The sequence below is a fragment of the Agelaius phoeniceus genome, chromosome 7 (assembly GCF_051311805.1).
Source record: "Agelaius phoeniceus isolate bAgePho1 chromosome 7, bAgePho1.hap1, whole genome shotgun sequence".
In the NCBI taxonomy this organism is placed as follows: domain Eukaryota; kingdom Metazoa; phylum Chordata; class Aves; order Passeriformes; family Icteridae; genus Agelaius; species Agelaius phoeniceus.
This window is the reverse complement of record NC_135271.1, coordinates 8,332,944-8,348,699: the sequence shown is the minus strand read 5'-3', so window position 1 is coordinate 8,348,699 and position 15,756 is coordinate 8,332,944.

Below are 15,756 nucleotides of genomic sequence, written 5' to 3'. Positions count from 1 at the left end.
CTGCTGCCGCAGGGCCCAGAGGCCAAAGGTCTGTCCCAAAGCACTGGGGCAGCTGAAGTGAAGCGAGAGGCAGGAGAGCTGGGAGCAGCTGCCCCAGCGCCCCAAGCCCAGGCAAGGCCAAGCGACTGCCTTGCCCAGCCCCACGCTGCCTGCACGGCTTCAGCCACTGCCCCCTTCTCACCATCAAGGGATTCTTGCCCAGCACTACCAGGCCTCTGAGTGCTGAGTAACGCCTGGCCCTGTGCTCGCTCTGCAGGTTCCGTGCCATGATCTCCAGAACACTGTCACTGCATTCCCTCAAGTCCAGGCACTCGAGGACCTGAAGGGCACCAGGCATTGACAGGGAGCCGGCCGGCAGGAGCCCGGCACAGGGCTGGGCCCAGGCAGCAGCACAGGGCACGGGCACTGTCCTGGCAGCTGTGCCTACGAGAGGGCAGAGAGCTGGGAGGCAGTGCTGGCCTTGAGACTCACCTCCACAAGGAATGCCAGGGCAGGGAAATCCCAGGATGGCATCTCTTGGCCGAGCATGGCGAGCAGGTAGAATGCAATCCCGGAACAGAAGTGTACGGCTGACTGGCAAATTTCTCTAAAGAGAGGAAAAAGGAAACAAGACCCTGAGCCAGTGGGGCAAATCTCTCCCAGGAGTGACTCTCAGAGTTCTCATCTTTCCCCACCACCCTTCCAGCAAGGGGACGTGGGCCATTTGGGAGTTGGTCGCTCATGGGCACCCTCCTCTGCCAGCCTTTTCTAGTCTGCTTGGCCGTCCATCAGTGACAAGGCCCTCTGGCCCATGATCATGGGCAGTTTGGGGGACACCTGGGCACAGAGCACAAATGTCAGAGGCAGTGAGGAGAAGGGGCTCTCACCTGGCCAGCAGAGCCACGGCAAAGTGGTGGGTGTCCAGAGAGAGCAGCCACACCTGCATTCCATTGCCACCACCACATGCTCACAGCGGAGAAGGCAGAGCAGGCACTTCAGGGTGCGCACTGCAAACCTGTGTGCACAGCAAAGGCCAGGTCACACTGGCAGCACTGGCTCCTTGGCAGGCCACATGGCAGGGACAGGAGGAGTGGGATGGAGCACCTGTTGGGTCTGGTGGCAAGGCCGTGCTCTTGCTGGCATCCCTTCCAGAAGGCATCGACCTCCTCTGGCATCTCTTCCGTGCTGGAGAACACTTGGAAGAGCAGATGCACAAATAGGCGGGGGAAATACACCTTCAATATCCGTGGCAGACAGGGCACCTGCAGGATCTTCCACATCACCACGGTTGCCTGCAAAGGACAAAGCCCCCCAGGACAGCGCTCAGTGCCCAGGCGTCCGTGTGGCAGGGCCCAAGCGTGGCAGGGAGAGGCCCGGAGAGAGGCAGGGGGAGCACGGGGCCTGCTGGGCCTGAAGCTGCCCCTGGGCCAGGTTTCAGGCCTCTGCGTGAGGCAGGCAGATGCAGTGGGGGAAGGAGGATGGAGAGCTCTGGAGAGGCGGCCTTGGGGCCAGCAAAGGCCACTTGCAGAAACTCACAGCCAGGCCAAAGACAGCTGTTTGGTCCCCATCGGAGGTGCACGTGCTGTACTCTGGCCAGCTCCCCAGCACATCCAGGAGGGTCAGCTGTGCCAGCTCTGCAGTCCTGGCTGAGCCCATGATGGTCTTCCACATGGCCATGGCAGCTCTGCGGGGTCAGAGCTCTGTCTCAAGGGGTCTCAGACACAGCAGCGGGGGGAGCTGAGCTGGCAGCCAGTTCTGCCTCTGCCCACTGGGCCTGGCCAGCAGCAGCCAGGCAGCCCAGGCCTGTGGGGACAGAGCCCTGAGGGGCAGGGAGGGAGCATGGCAGCAGGCTCAGGGCCAACGTGCCAGGGCTGGGAAAGGCAGCAGCCAGAGGGCCCTGGAAGTCTCTGTTGCTCAGACACTTGCGGCAGGCTGTACAGGGTGATGGGCTGGGGAGGCCTGAGCCCTCTGGGCAGGTGGGCCCCATACCTGTCACAGGACGGGGCCACACGCAGGAGCGTCACGACTGCGTCATCTGGCTGTGCTTCCATCAGATCCAGCAGGGCCTCGTCCAGCCTGGGCTCAGCGCAGTCATTGGCCATGAGCCACTGGTGGATGAACCTCACCATGGCGGGCACCTGGAGAAGGCACAGGGAGACTTGGGAAGCTGCCAGAGGGAGCAATGTTCCCAGCTTGCCCAGAGAAGTGCTTCCCTTCCCTGCGCACTGCCATGTGGCCTCAAAGGCTCACAGCAACCAGCATGCGTGGCTTGGGAGGCCAAGCAATTCCTGGCAGGATCAAACCCTGCCCACAGGCTGCTTACTTGGTCGGGATAGTAAAAACCTTCCTCTACAAGCATACACAGGAGGGCAGCGCTGGTCTTGGTTTGGAACATGGGCAAGTATGCTCTGAGCCCAGTGCCCATGAGGATGGTCTCTTCCTCCTGCATTCTCCTCATGAATTTGCAGATGAACTGTAGGAGAAGGGCAGGAAGCAGGGGATTTTGCATGGAGTGCTGCCCACACAGTGCTGGGCTGAGCAGGGACAGCAGGCCCAGCCCAGGTGGGGGTGGCTGCAGGTACCTGCGCTGTGCTGCGGAAGCGGCCACGGCTGGATTCCTGCTCTTGTGTGCGCTCCAGGGCTGCATCTGGCAAAGAGCGAGCGCAGGCAGAGCTGAGGGGCTGCGGGAGAGGCCGGAGAACACAGCCCAGCCCTGTGTCCCCCAGGCTGGGAGAGCCCCAGGATGCCCCAGGGGATGGAGCATGGCCACTGTGGGGTGTCTGCCCGGGCCCTCTTCCATCCTGTCCATGGGCATTTCCCCAGGGGATTGCATAGGATGAGATGGGATGGGATGGGATGGGATGGGATGGGATGGGATGGGATGGGATGGGATGGGATGGGATGGGATGGGATGAGATGGGATGGGGCCAAGTTGGCTGCAGGCTCCAGCGAGTGCGACTCCAGGGGCGACTCCAGGGCCTTCTTCCTCCTCCTCCTCCTCCAGCCAGGCCATCTTGGGCACTCTCGGGGGTCTCTGCTCCATGTCTCTGACTGGAGCGACTTGCAGGAGAGGTGCCCTGGGAAAGCTCCGGGGCACCAAGTCCCACGCTCTGCCCTTGAGGGTACCTGCAGAATAGAAGCCTTGCAAGGCCACGGGTCACCGAGTCCTGTGCTCTGGCCTCGAGCTCAGCTGCAGGAACAAGGCTGCGGAAAAGCTCGGGCTCAGACAGGAACGAGTGTGCTGTGTGGGGGCTCCTCACGGCACCACTCTGTCCCGTTGTGCCCCATTGTGTGCTCCCAGCTCCCCAGCAAGCTTCTATTTCCCAGGTGTCACAAAGGGCCCTTGGACACCGGGTTCTGTTCCATGGCACGGTGACCGTGCTGCAGCGTGCCAGCCAGGGCCCTTGCACACACTGCCGCCTGCCCTGGGGCCACCCCCAGCCCAGCCCAAGTGGCCCAGGCTGGAAGGAATGCCTGGCCCCAGGTGTCTAAGGCAGCCCCACAGGATCTCTAGGAAGGGCTCAGAGCATCAGCAAACGCTGCCCTGCTCTGCAGGCTCAGGGCAGCAGAAGGAGCCCCCAGGGCTGCCGACGCAGCCGCGCTGGGAAGGGCCCTGGGCCTTCCAGGGAAGCTGGCACGGCCTCCTTGGGACACATCCTGGCCCGTGGCCATCCTAAACCTGTGGGTGTGACATGCACAGGGAACGTGTGGGCCCGGGCACGAATGCTGCTCTGAGCCCTGGGGCCCGGGCAGCGCTGACAGCAGCAGCTGTGGCAGAGTCCCCGCCCAAGCAGAGCTGCCACCCCCTGAGCCCTGGCAGCGCTGGTGCCCGTCTCCTGCCCCAGAGACCTGTGCCCTCGGGGGGCTTCTGTGCCACAGGGAGCCAAAGCCCACCTGCATTGGGGGCTGTGCTCCTTCCTGCAGGGGATGATGGCCAGAGCACCTGGAGAAACTGCTGGCAACACTTGGTCTCTGCCAGATGATGTTGCTCCTTCCTGAAATGTATTTTTTTCATGGAAGGCATTCACAGTAGCACCACAACACCATCCCTTTCTGAGTTTCCCAGTGCAATTAGATTGCAAAGTAACACTGTGATGTTTCCTTGTGCTTTTCTGACTCTCTTTCCTCCATTCTGGGAAAAATAGAATCTGCTCAATCTCTGATATTCTCGGCTTCAGTTGCTGCCTGTCTGGCTGTGGCAGCTCATGTCCAAACAAAACTGTGTCCCTGCTGAGCACAGCAATGGGTGTCCAGAAATACGGAGGTTCCCCAGTGAACAGGAAGGCAGACACGTGGAAGTACAGAGGATAAGGATAACTCTGGGAAGAGAAGCTGTTCAGTGTCTCTGATTATGGTGCCCGCACCCTGAAGCAGCAGCCAGGAGAAGTGCTGTAAGCAGACAGGGGCAGTTTTGGGCACCACAATATAAAAAGATAGTAAGCTATTATCCAGAATGCAAAGGAGGACTGCAAGGATGGAGTGTGGTCTGGAGGGGCAGCCCTAGGTGCAGCTGAGGCCACTCTAGTCTGTTCAGCCTGGAGAAGAGTAAAGGGCATCACTGTGGTCTTCAACATCCTCCTGAGGGGAATCAGAGGGGCTGCTGCAGCTCTCGTCACTGTTGGGAGCAGTGACAGCACTCGAGAAAAGGGCAGGGAGCTGGGACAGGGCAAGTTTCATTTCCATATCAGGAAAAGGTTTTTCACCCAGAGCACGGTCAGGCACTGGCACAGGTTCCCCATTGACGCAGCCCAGCGGAGCCCGGGCCGGCTCTGGGGAAAACTCCGGCGCTGTGCCAGGAGTGGGGAACGGCCAAGGCGTGGGCTCTGCCTGCGGCTGAACCTGATGAGCCACTGCTCAGTGGCTCAGGATCTAATAACTGCGGCACGGAGCAGGCAAAAGAGAAGGAGGAGGCTCCTCCATTGTGAGGTTCCACAGGCAAAGGTTTATCCCAAGGGAAGGATTCAGAAGCAAAGAGCCACAGCACTTCTGTGCATGGGATTTTATAGGGGTACAACTCAGGGGGTGGATACAAACCATTGAGCAAGAAGGAATCTGCAGGGCAGGAGCGAGGGGATTACATCAGGGGCTTGGGACTAATTAGGACAGATGGGAGGAGAGGGTAGGTGCCATGGGCCAGTGGGGTTTCCTGCAATAGGGGAATTCCAAAGGGGTGGTGCAGTCAGGGATTGGTCCAAGACAAAACTGACAGGGAAGGTTCAGGAATAAAGAGCTGGGTTACCTTGATAGGCAGCGAAGGAGCTGGAACAAAGAATGGGGTATGGCATGAGGGACAGCTTTGAGGGAGGGCAAAACCTAGGGGTAAACCAACTTGGGAAAAACATGGGGTACATGAAAAAAAACTATTATAAGATAACTGATAAATAAACACAAACTGCAACACCCCAGGGAAATGGGCACAGCACCAAGCCCGTCTGAGGTTGAGAAGTCTTTGAACAACATCGAGCAGTCACTCAAGCTTTTAGACACTACATCAAAAGTCAAGGGTTGTGAACTCTAGGTTTATATGAGTATATACACCTGAGTTTTACTTTAGGCAGTGTTTTAAGAAACTTGTTTTATGTCCGATCATAGCCCAGTTCCTTGTAGATTGTGTGGAACGTGTAATCCTTTTGTTTTCATTGCTTGTTAGGACTATAAAAAAGAATATTGGTGCTGGGTGACTCAGAGACACCCAGTGTGTGTTAAGTGCAGTAATACAGTGGATAAAGAGAAGGAAAAGAGAAGAAGTAGTAACACATACTGATATGTTTGGAAATTAAGATAGCATTAAGAATGAATAACACAAGAAGTAAAAATGTTATTAAAAAGAGTCCACTAGAATGTATTTTAGCACATTTATGAGAAAGCTTTGGGAGGAATCCTGGGGGGTAATTTTTCAAAGAAAGGTAATCTGATTAAATACTCTACCCCATGGTAGTAGCCTTGGTATCAGTTAGAAAGTGGTGAAAAGTGACCCCCTAATGGAACTTTAAATTATCATACATTGTGACAGTTGATGGTATTTTTATGAAAAGAAGAAAAATGAGATCATGTGATGTATGCAGACGTGTTTTTTACCCTGGAGAATAAACCTGAGTGGCAGAAAGAATGTGGCTTTGATTTGGCCCCACAGGACCCTTTAGTCCTAACCTTGGAAAGAAATACCAGGCAGAAAATAAAGAGATGCTGTTCAGCATGTAGCATAGGGCAGAGATGTTTGAAATTGGCTAAAAAGCATGAGAAGATTGTGTTCTAGGTGTCCAAGAGTTACAGCCGAGTTACCCCAGGCCAGCTTGGGTACACTCCCCCTCACCCAACCACTCCGCACCCTGAATGAAACCCAAATGGCAGTGAGGATGAGATGAATAATCCTGGGGAGGGGACAATTTCAGAGACCCCATTGACAACCAACACAAGGAATAAAACCAAGGAAACTCTGCCTTTAGTCACCCATTAAGGCAAGTAGTGGGTCCCCAAGGAGAAGCCATGTGGGTGAACTTCTGCTTTTCTACTAGTGACCTGAAGATTTGGCGGGAAAAAGTTAAAATTTATAGAGAAAACCCCAGCAAAGTAGCAAAACTATTTGAGTTCATAGTCAGGAATTGAGACCCAGACTGAGGTGATACCGATTTCATGCTGACAGAGCTAAGAAAACCAGCAAAAGAGTTGGTGATAAAGGTAGCCAGAGCCCATGTGCAGGGACAAATTGCTAGTGGAGCCTGACAAGGTACAGTGGACCAGCTGTTTCCTATTGTAAACCCTTAGTGGGACCCAAATGATGCAGGCAGCTGTGCAATGGTAGCCAGATACCAGGAACTAGTCAAATTTGAATTAAAAATGCCATTCCAGAAGCAATAAATTGGTCAGTAATATATAATGTTACACAGGGACAGCACGAGTCACCCACTGACTTTGTGAACAGGCTCTGAGCCGCTGCACGGAAACACACAGCCCTGGATCCCTGGTCGGATATGGGAAAGCAGCAGCTCCTTTCCCTGATGTTTGGGCAATCTAGCCCAGATGCCAGGCAGGAACTTCAGAAGCTGAAAGAGCCTGTAAAGAGAGACTTAAAGGCATTAATGAAAAAGCATAGAAGGTGTATGATAATAAAGACAGAGAAAAAGAAAAAGAACTCCCTGCAGCCACAGTGGCAGCTCTGGATCAGCTCCAGGGAGAGGACGTGGGCGTGGATGAAGCAGAGGCAGGGACCAAAATACCAGAGGCAGAGGAGGTTCAAACCAGCCACAGGCCAAGCTGGGGCCAAATCAATGTGCATATTGTAAGAAAGGACACTGGAAATGCCAGTGCCCAGAGTTAGCAGACACAGTACACAAAACTCTTGTAGCCACTCTAGATGATAAGAAATGACCAAGACTGGCAGATCTTACCCTAGCAGGCCCACTGGTTAAAATACAGCTGAAGAATGATAAGGAAGTTGAATTTTTAGTAAATACTGGAGACACATTTTCACTCTTGAATCAAGCATTGATACCCAAAAGTGAAAACTGTCTTCAAGCAAGAGGAGCCACTGGCCAGCCAGAACAATGCATTCTTCCTGAAACTGCTTAAATGTAAAATCAAGAAGAAAATGGGAATACATCAGTTTCTTGATTTACCAAACTCACCCAAATCTGCGCTAGGCAGGGATTTGCTGGAAAATTTCGAAGCGACAGTTCAGCTTAAAAAAAGAAAAATGAAATTTAAGGTACCTGAAGACAAATTGGTTTTAGCATTAGGACTGACAATTGACACAAGACCAACAAACAATAAGAACTCCTTAGAGCAAGTGTTGAATCAGGTGTACCCAAGAGTAGGGGATACCGATAGGCCAGCAAAATCAAAACGAGCAGACCCTGTAAAAATCGAGCTACAGACAAGAGTTAGGCCAGCAGTCAGAAAGCAATAGCCTTTAAGATTAGAAGATAGGAAAGGAATACAGGCAACAATCATTAAATTCCTGACATTAGGATTATTGGAAGAATAGGAGTCCAAATTTAATACTCCTAGATTGGCAATAAAGAAACCTAATGGAACTTAGAAACTAGTGCCAGATTTACAGGCAATTAATGATTTATGCCTGACTACCTTACTAGCTAAGCTTTGAGATGATTTTATTTGGTTTCCAGCGATAGATGTGAAAGATGCTTTCTTCTGCCTGCCACTTGTGGAAGAAAGTCAAAATATATTTGCTTTTGAATAGGAGAACCCTAGCACAGGCAGGAAAAACCAACTTAGCTGGGCAGGACTACCTCAAGGGTTCACAAACATTCCCAGTTTTTGGGAATCAGTTGGCTGAAGAATTAGAGCTATGGCAATCACGGCCTGGGGAAGGAACACTCCTACAGCATGCAGGTGGTTTGTTAATTGCTACTGACACTACTAAAGAATGTTTTGAGCGGGCAGTGAACCTTTTGAATGTTCCTGGACTGAGTGGTTATCGAGTATCTGCACAGAAAGCCCAGCTGGAGCAGCAGCTGTGGCTGTGCCCCTCCGAGGGGGCGCTCGCAGTCCCCGGCTTGCCCTGGCACAGCGAGCGGCGGGGACACTCTCCCGCTCCTCGGGAGGCCGCGAGAGCGGCTGAGGCTTTCGCCTGCTGCGGACGAGACACCGAAGCCACGCTGGCAGGAGAAGGAGAGGGGACTCCAGCTGGGGGCAAAGTCCAGCTTTATTACAGAGCTGCAAGGAGATCTGCAACCCAGGGGAGCCAGAGAACTGGAGACAGAGAACTGGGCTGTGCAAGGTGTTATAAAGGGGAGGTGAACAGGGGAGGGGATGGCCCATCTGCCAATGGAATTCCAGGAGGGTGTGGGGAGCAGGGAAACAGACATGTAGGGGAACCAATGGGGGTAAACCAGGGGAGGGGCCCCGGTGCCTGAGCCTATCACTCGACACCCTTGGAAGTAGTTTCTGGAGAGAAGGGATGGGCTGTGGAGTGACAGGCAGGACACAGGGGAGGGGTTGAGGGGATGACAAGGCAGTTTTCAGGGAACCAGGGAAGGAGGCAGCGAGATTGACATTAAAAAGGAGGGAGGAGGCAACGGGGGCAGAACCACTGTAACAGGGAGGAACTGCAGCAAACCAAAGTACAGCTTAATGCAACTAACACATATAAGAACACAATACAACAAGCAACAAGTGACCTAGCTTGGATATGGGGTCTCCGGAGGACAATGATCTTTGGGAACTGCCTGGAAGGAGCAATTTGCCAGACACTCGACCACAAACCGTAAAATAACTCCATGCTTTCCTTGGAATGACAGCTTGGTGCCAACTGTGCATATACAGCTGCAGATTGATCATGAAACCTTTATACAAATTGGTGAAAATCTCTAAAAATACCGTGATATGGATCCCCGAATTGAACAGGGCCTTTGAAGATCTGAAGGGTGAACTCATGAGGGCCCCTGCTGTGGGGCTGCCTGACGTGAGCAAGCCCTTTTGGTTTTTCCCACATGAAGGACGGAATAGCTTTAGGGGTTCTGGCACAACACCTGGGTCCTTACAAAAGGGCAGTGGCATTTTTTTCTAAGCAACTGGATACTGTGAGAAAGGGCTGGCCCGCCTGCCTCAGGGCAGTAGCAGCAGTGATCATGAACATTGAAGAAGCAAGGAAGTTTACACTAGAACAAAAGATGACTGTCTCAGTGTCACACACGGTGTCAGCTGTTTTAGATCAGAAAGGGAACCATTGGCTGTCTTCCTTGAGATTCCTAAACTACCAAGCAGTCCTGGCTCAATCTGATGATACTGGAATTCAAGTGACCAATGTTGTTAACCCTGCCTCTTTTCTGCAAGGAAAGTCCAAAGCTGAAGCTGTGGTACACGGCTGCCTACAGCCCATGGAAGCTGTGTGCTCCAGCCGCCCAGATCCAAAGGAACAGCTGCTCCCAGATGCCATGAACTGGTTCAGCCATGAACTGCTGCTGTGATGGCAGCAGTTTTGGGAGACAGGGAGTGCGAATGGCGGGCTACACCGTGAGCACAGTCTCAGAGGTAATCGAGTCAAAGCCATTTCCAGCAGGAACCTCAGCACAAGAGGCTGAGCTGATAGCCCTCCCTCTAGCATTAGAAGTGGCAAAAGGAAGGGAAGTTAGTGTTTGGATGGATTCCAAACATGCCTATGGAATTGTTCATGCCCACGGAGCCATATGGAGGGAAAGAGGACTCCTGACTGCACAAAAGAAGATGGTGAAATATGCAGCTGAAATCCTCAGGCTCCCTGAGGTGGTGGAGCTCCCATTGCAAGTGGCAACTGTACATTGCTGAGGGCACTCTAAAGGTAACACCCCCCTGGAAGCAGGTGACAGATTTGCAGATTATGAAGCTCAAATTGCTGCTGAAAGAAATGAACCACTTGTGGCAGCTCTAATATCTACTGCAGTATCAACTAAGCAGCCTGTAAAATACCAACCTTCTGATTATAAATGGATTAATGAAAGTAAAGGAAAACGTTTAGAAAATGGTTGGGGACAATTAGAAACAGGTCAAGTAATAATACCAGAGAAGTAAATGAGACAGTATGTGGAATCTGAACATGATAAGACTGGCTGGGGAGCAGAACCCAGTACCTAAAGGTACAAATTGCAGGCCCAGGCTTGCAGAACACTGTTAAAGAAGGACCATCACAGTGTGTGACTTGTTTGAGGAATAATCCAAATCCAACAGTCAGGCTAGAACAAAGGGTTTTGAGCAGAGGAGCTTTTCCTGGAGACTTGTGGCAGATAGACTTTGCTGAACTCCCAAGAAAGGGGGGTTTGCAATGTTTGCTGGTACTTCCTGATACTTTCTCTGGGTGGCCAGAAGCGTTCCCTTGTAGGACAAAGAAAGCTAGAGAATTGATAAGAAAAGTATTGCTGAATTAGGTCATGGCTAGGTTTGGTGCACCTGGAGAAATATCCTCTGACAGAGGATCTCATTTCTGTGCCATCTCAAATGGTGCAAGCTGTGTGCAAAGCATTAGGAATCCAATGGCAGCTTCACACGCCCTGCAGACCACAAGCTAGAGGTCAAGTAGAAAGGCTGAATCATATGATCAAACAGCTAAAATTTGGCAAGAAGTGCATTTATATTGGTATCAATCTCTACCTCTTGCCTTCATCAGACTCAATAAAACCTAGGTCTAAAGAAAAAGCCCATTTGAAATGCTTTATGGCAGACCTTATGGATTAAAAGTCACTCATGATGAAAATTTGGCTCAAGATGGTAGTCAATATATCTATGACTATTTAATGGCTATAAACCAACAATTGCACCAGAAGTTTAGTACTGTGTTTGAGAATCAATCTAAGCAGCCAGATCATAAATTGCATACAATTGATCCGGGTGGCTGGGTGTGTGTTAAGAATTTTACAGGTGATCCTCTGCAGGAAAAGTGGGATGGACTCTTCCAAGTGCTCCTGACTACCTTTTCCATCTGAGTAAAGGAAAGACCTGCCTGGATTCACTACACCCCTTCAATCTTCTTGATTCAAGAAATCACCAACTAAACCCTGGACAACCAAACCTGTTGGGGACCGTGGACTAAAACTGAAATTCACTCCTAAACCATTAAATTCATATTGTATTTCACTGTCTTTTTCATTGGTTATACTGTCAGTGCCTTTGATGTTAACACCTGTGTAACACTAATAGGAACCCTAGCTAATTATACAGGACTCAGGGATTGCAGGCTTTGCGGAGAGGTGCAACAATGGAACCTTCCCTTAACAGGGCTACCATCAAGCAATTGGTCAGATTTGAGCCCCCACAGCTTCCACAATGCTGGTGCTCAATGTAGACAGGCAGGATCTTCTTGGGAAAGCCCCTTTTCCATTACAGCCTCTCAACGAGTCAGTCACAGACACACAGGGCTGAACAGGTCTGGAACAAATCTCGGCAGCGTTTCCGCTAACACAGCTGGGTGGGTCAGTGGCACCCAGCCAGTGAGTGATGATGGAAAAACTGTCTTTTTGATAGACATAGGGGAAACAAGTCAGTGAGAATTACCACCAACTGCCTTCTTCCTGATGCATCTGGGTGCCTTTGTGGGAATGGAATAGCATTAAAACAACTAGCAGGTAACTGGACTGGCCAATGTACCATGGGATCCCTTATCCCTTGGTTACAGGCATAAATCAAACTCATGAAATGACAGGTATTATTCGAGGACTGTGGAAGAACAGGCTCACAAAAAGAACACCCAATAACCCAGTGGTGTGATACAGCAAGAGTTTCCACAGTTTTGTGAGGGCGTTGCTCCCAAATTTTGGAATTGCACAACTGGAAAAGGCAATTTCAGACATCCCAGCCGAAATAGAACTGATTGCTAATTCAACAGCAGATGCCTCAGGAAGACTACAAAGAGAAACAGACTCACCAAAAGAAGTAGTCTTTCAAAACCGCAGGGTGTTAGATATGGTAACAGCCAAATGGGGGGAGTTTGTATTCTAATTAATGCCAGTTGTTGCACTGCTATAAATCAATCAGGGCAAATAGCAATGGATATCTGTGCCATTTGGCAACAGGCACAAGTACTCCCTGCACTAACCCAAGGCATTACATCTTGGAGCAAATATTTGAGGGAAACTCTGACATCTTGGCTACCTAATCTGAACTGGCCTACAAACCTTTGGTAGGATTTTTAGGAACTGGAATACCATTCTTAGGAACCTGCATGATGAGCCAATGTTTCATATGGTATTGTAAACAAACTGCCAACACATATCACGAATGGAAGCAAAACAAAATGAGATAAAGACTGAAACAGGTAAATATTTTGAGAGCACAACAGGACTATAGTTGCCAAAGAATTTGCAAAGGATAAAAGAAAGGGCAGGCTTGATGCCTAGGCAATGAGATAATGCTTGAGCTACACAAAAAGTTGTAGCTGTGCAGAAAGAAGTAGCGACTTTGTAACAGGGTATGTGAATGAAGCACCTTTTGGAAATCAGCAAATTTAGCAGAACAAGCTACCTGCAAAAGCTGACCACTGGCTGTTGGAGCAGACAATCCTATAGAGCATGCACAAGAAGCAGGCGTGAGAGCTCAAGCACGAGGAAGACTTATGAGCCTTCATCCAAAATGACCACCAGAGGCTGATGACCACCTTGTGCAGAAACCGTGCATGTGCTACAAGGGCTTGCATCATCATGGGATTAGAAAATGTGTTGCAATATGAAGGTGGGGAAAGTATAATGTGCACATGCAGTAAAACATGTATAAAAGCTAGAACTGTTCAAAGGATGGATGAGTGAGTTTGTGGTGGAGCAATGCCCCTCACTCCCAGCACTGAATAAACAAATACCTTCTCCATAGGCCTTACACTATGGAGGGCTGTTTTCTTGCCGAGTTTTTGGGCACCAGCACCATAATCGGACACACAGAACAGCTTCTCCTCCCAGTTATCCCTATCCACTGCACATCCCCATGTGTCTGCAATGATGTTCACTGGGGAACTTCCCTATGAGTGGCTGTCCATGGCCATGCTCAGCAGGGATGCAGATTAGTGTGGACATGAGCTGCCACAGCCAGACACACAGCAGCTGGAGCCTATAATATCAGAGGCTGGGGAGATACTTTTCTTTTTTTCCAGAATGCAGGAAAGAGACTCAGAAAAGAACAGCGATCCATTGAAATCTGATTTTTTTGAGAAACTCGGAAACTGATGATGTTGTGGTGCTACTGCCAATCCTTTCCATGACAATAATTCATTTCAGGAAGGAGCAACATCATCTGACAGAGACCAAGTGTTGCCAGCAGTTGCTCCAGGTGCTCTGCCCATCAGCCCCTGCAGGAAGGAGCACAGCCCCCAATGGAGGTGGGCTTTGGCTCCCTGTGGCACAGAAGCCCCCCGGGGCACAGGTCTCTGGGGCAGGAGACGGGCACCAGCGCTGCCAGGGCTCAGGGGTGGCAGCTCTGCTTGGGCGGGGACTCTGCCACAGCTGCTGCTGTCAGCGCTGCCTGGGCCCCAGGGCTCAGAGCAGCATTCGTGCCCGGGCCCACACGTTCCTTGTGCATGTCACACCCGTGGGTTTAGGATGGCCACGGGCCGGGACGTGTCCCAAGGAGGCCGTGCCAGCTTCCCTGGAAGGCCTCGTGCCCTTCCCGGCGCGGCTGCGTCGGCAGCCCTGGGGGCTCCTTCTGCTGCCCTGAGCCCGCAGAGCAGGGCAGCGTTTGCTGATGCTCTGAGCCCTTCCTAAAGCTCCTGTGGGGCTGCCTTAGACACCTGGGGCCAGGCATTCCTTCCAGCCTGGGCCACTTTGGCTGGGCTGGGGGCGGCCCCAGGGCAGGCGGCAGTGTGTGCAAGGGCCCTGGGTGGCACGCTGCAGCACGGTCACCGTGCCATGGAACGGAACCCAGTGTCCAAGGGCCCTTTGTGACATGTGAGAAATAGAAGCTTGCCCGCATGCTCGGAGCACGTGACGGGGCACAACGGGACAGAGCAGTGCTGTGAGGAGCCCCCGCACAGCGCACTCGTTCGTGTCCCACCCAGAGCTTTTCCGAGGCGTTGTTACTGCAGCTGACTGCGAGCCCAGACTGCGGGACTTGGTGACTCAGAACTTTTCCAAGGCATCTCCCATTCAGTGTCAGTGCCATCAAGTCCAGACCGTGGGATCTGGTCACCTAAATTGTTAATGAGGAGTCTCCTGTCATTGTGGCAGGAGCCCTAAAGACCAAAGTGCAGGACTTCCTGTCCTGCAGCCTTCCTGAGGCTTCCCTGTCGCAGGTGCCTCGAAGGCACAACTGCAGTTGTTGACTTGGCGATATCCTGAGGCATCTTTCTAGAAGGTGCCGTCAAGGCTGGGTGGTGGAATGGCGGACAGATTTCTCAGCCCTTTCAAAGTGTTCAGGGGGAAAAAAAAGAATGACCCTGGAGCCACCCAAGCACAACAGCCTGAAGATCTGGAACAGATCCAGACACTGAAGGATGGTGAGTAGCAGAGCTGGGCCACAGGGCTGATGGCTACAGCCAGCTTGGTCCCATCCCGTCCTGTCCCATCCCATCCCATCCCATCCCATCCCATCCCATCCCATCCCATCCCATCCCATCCCATCCCATCCCATCCCATCCCCTGGGGACATACCAATGGACAGGATGGAACAGGGGGCAGACACCCCCCAGTGGCCGTGCTCCATCCCCTGGGCCATCCCGGGGCTCTCCCAGCCTGGGGAGCGCAGGGCTGGGCTGTGTTCTCTGGCCTCTCCCACAGCCCCTCAGCTCTGGCTGCGCTCGCTCTTTGCCAGATGCAGCCCTGGACAAGACACAAGAGCAGGAACCCGGCCCTGGCCGCTTCCGCCAAACCCTGAAGGTACCTGCAGCCACCCCCACCTGGGCTGGGCCTGCTGTCCCTGCTCAGCCCAGCACCATGCTTGGAGCACGCCATGCAACGTCCCTGCTTTCCGTGTCCTTTGTTCTCCTGCAGAGGTTACGGAAGTTCCTGCGCATTCAGCGCAGAGAGACCGGCACCTCAGCAGCTGAGGGCCCAGCCCAGCCTGACTCCAGGCCGACCCAGTTCCAGGCAGAGCCTCATGCCGGCCCAGAATGGACAGCACACTCAGGAAATCATGCAATGAATTATCAAATGGTGAAGGCTGTTCACATGGCAATGACTGGGAACATGGCCATCAGGAACGCTGACACCAGAATGACTCAGGGCATCACAAACACTAGCACCAGGCCAGCTCCCACTGGGATTCATGCTCCCACTGAGGATTTTTTCAAGGAGAGTGCTATTTCTCCTCAGCAGCAGGTAAGCAGCCCAAGGCCAGGCCTGGAGGCCTGCCAGGATCGTGTGTCCC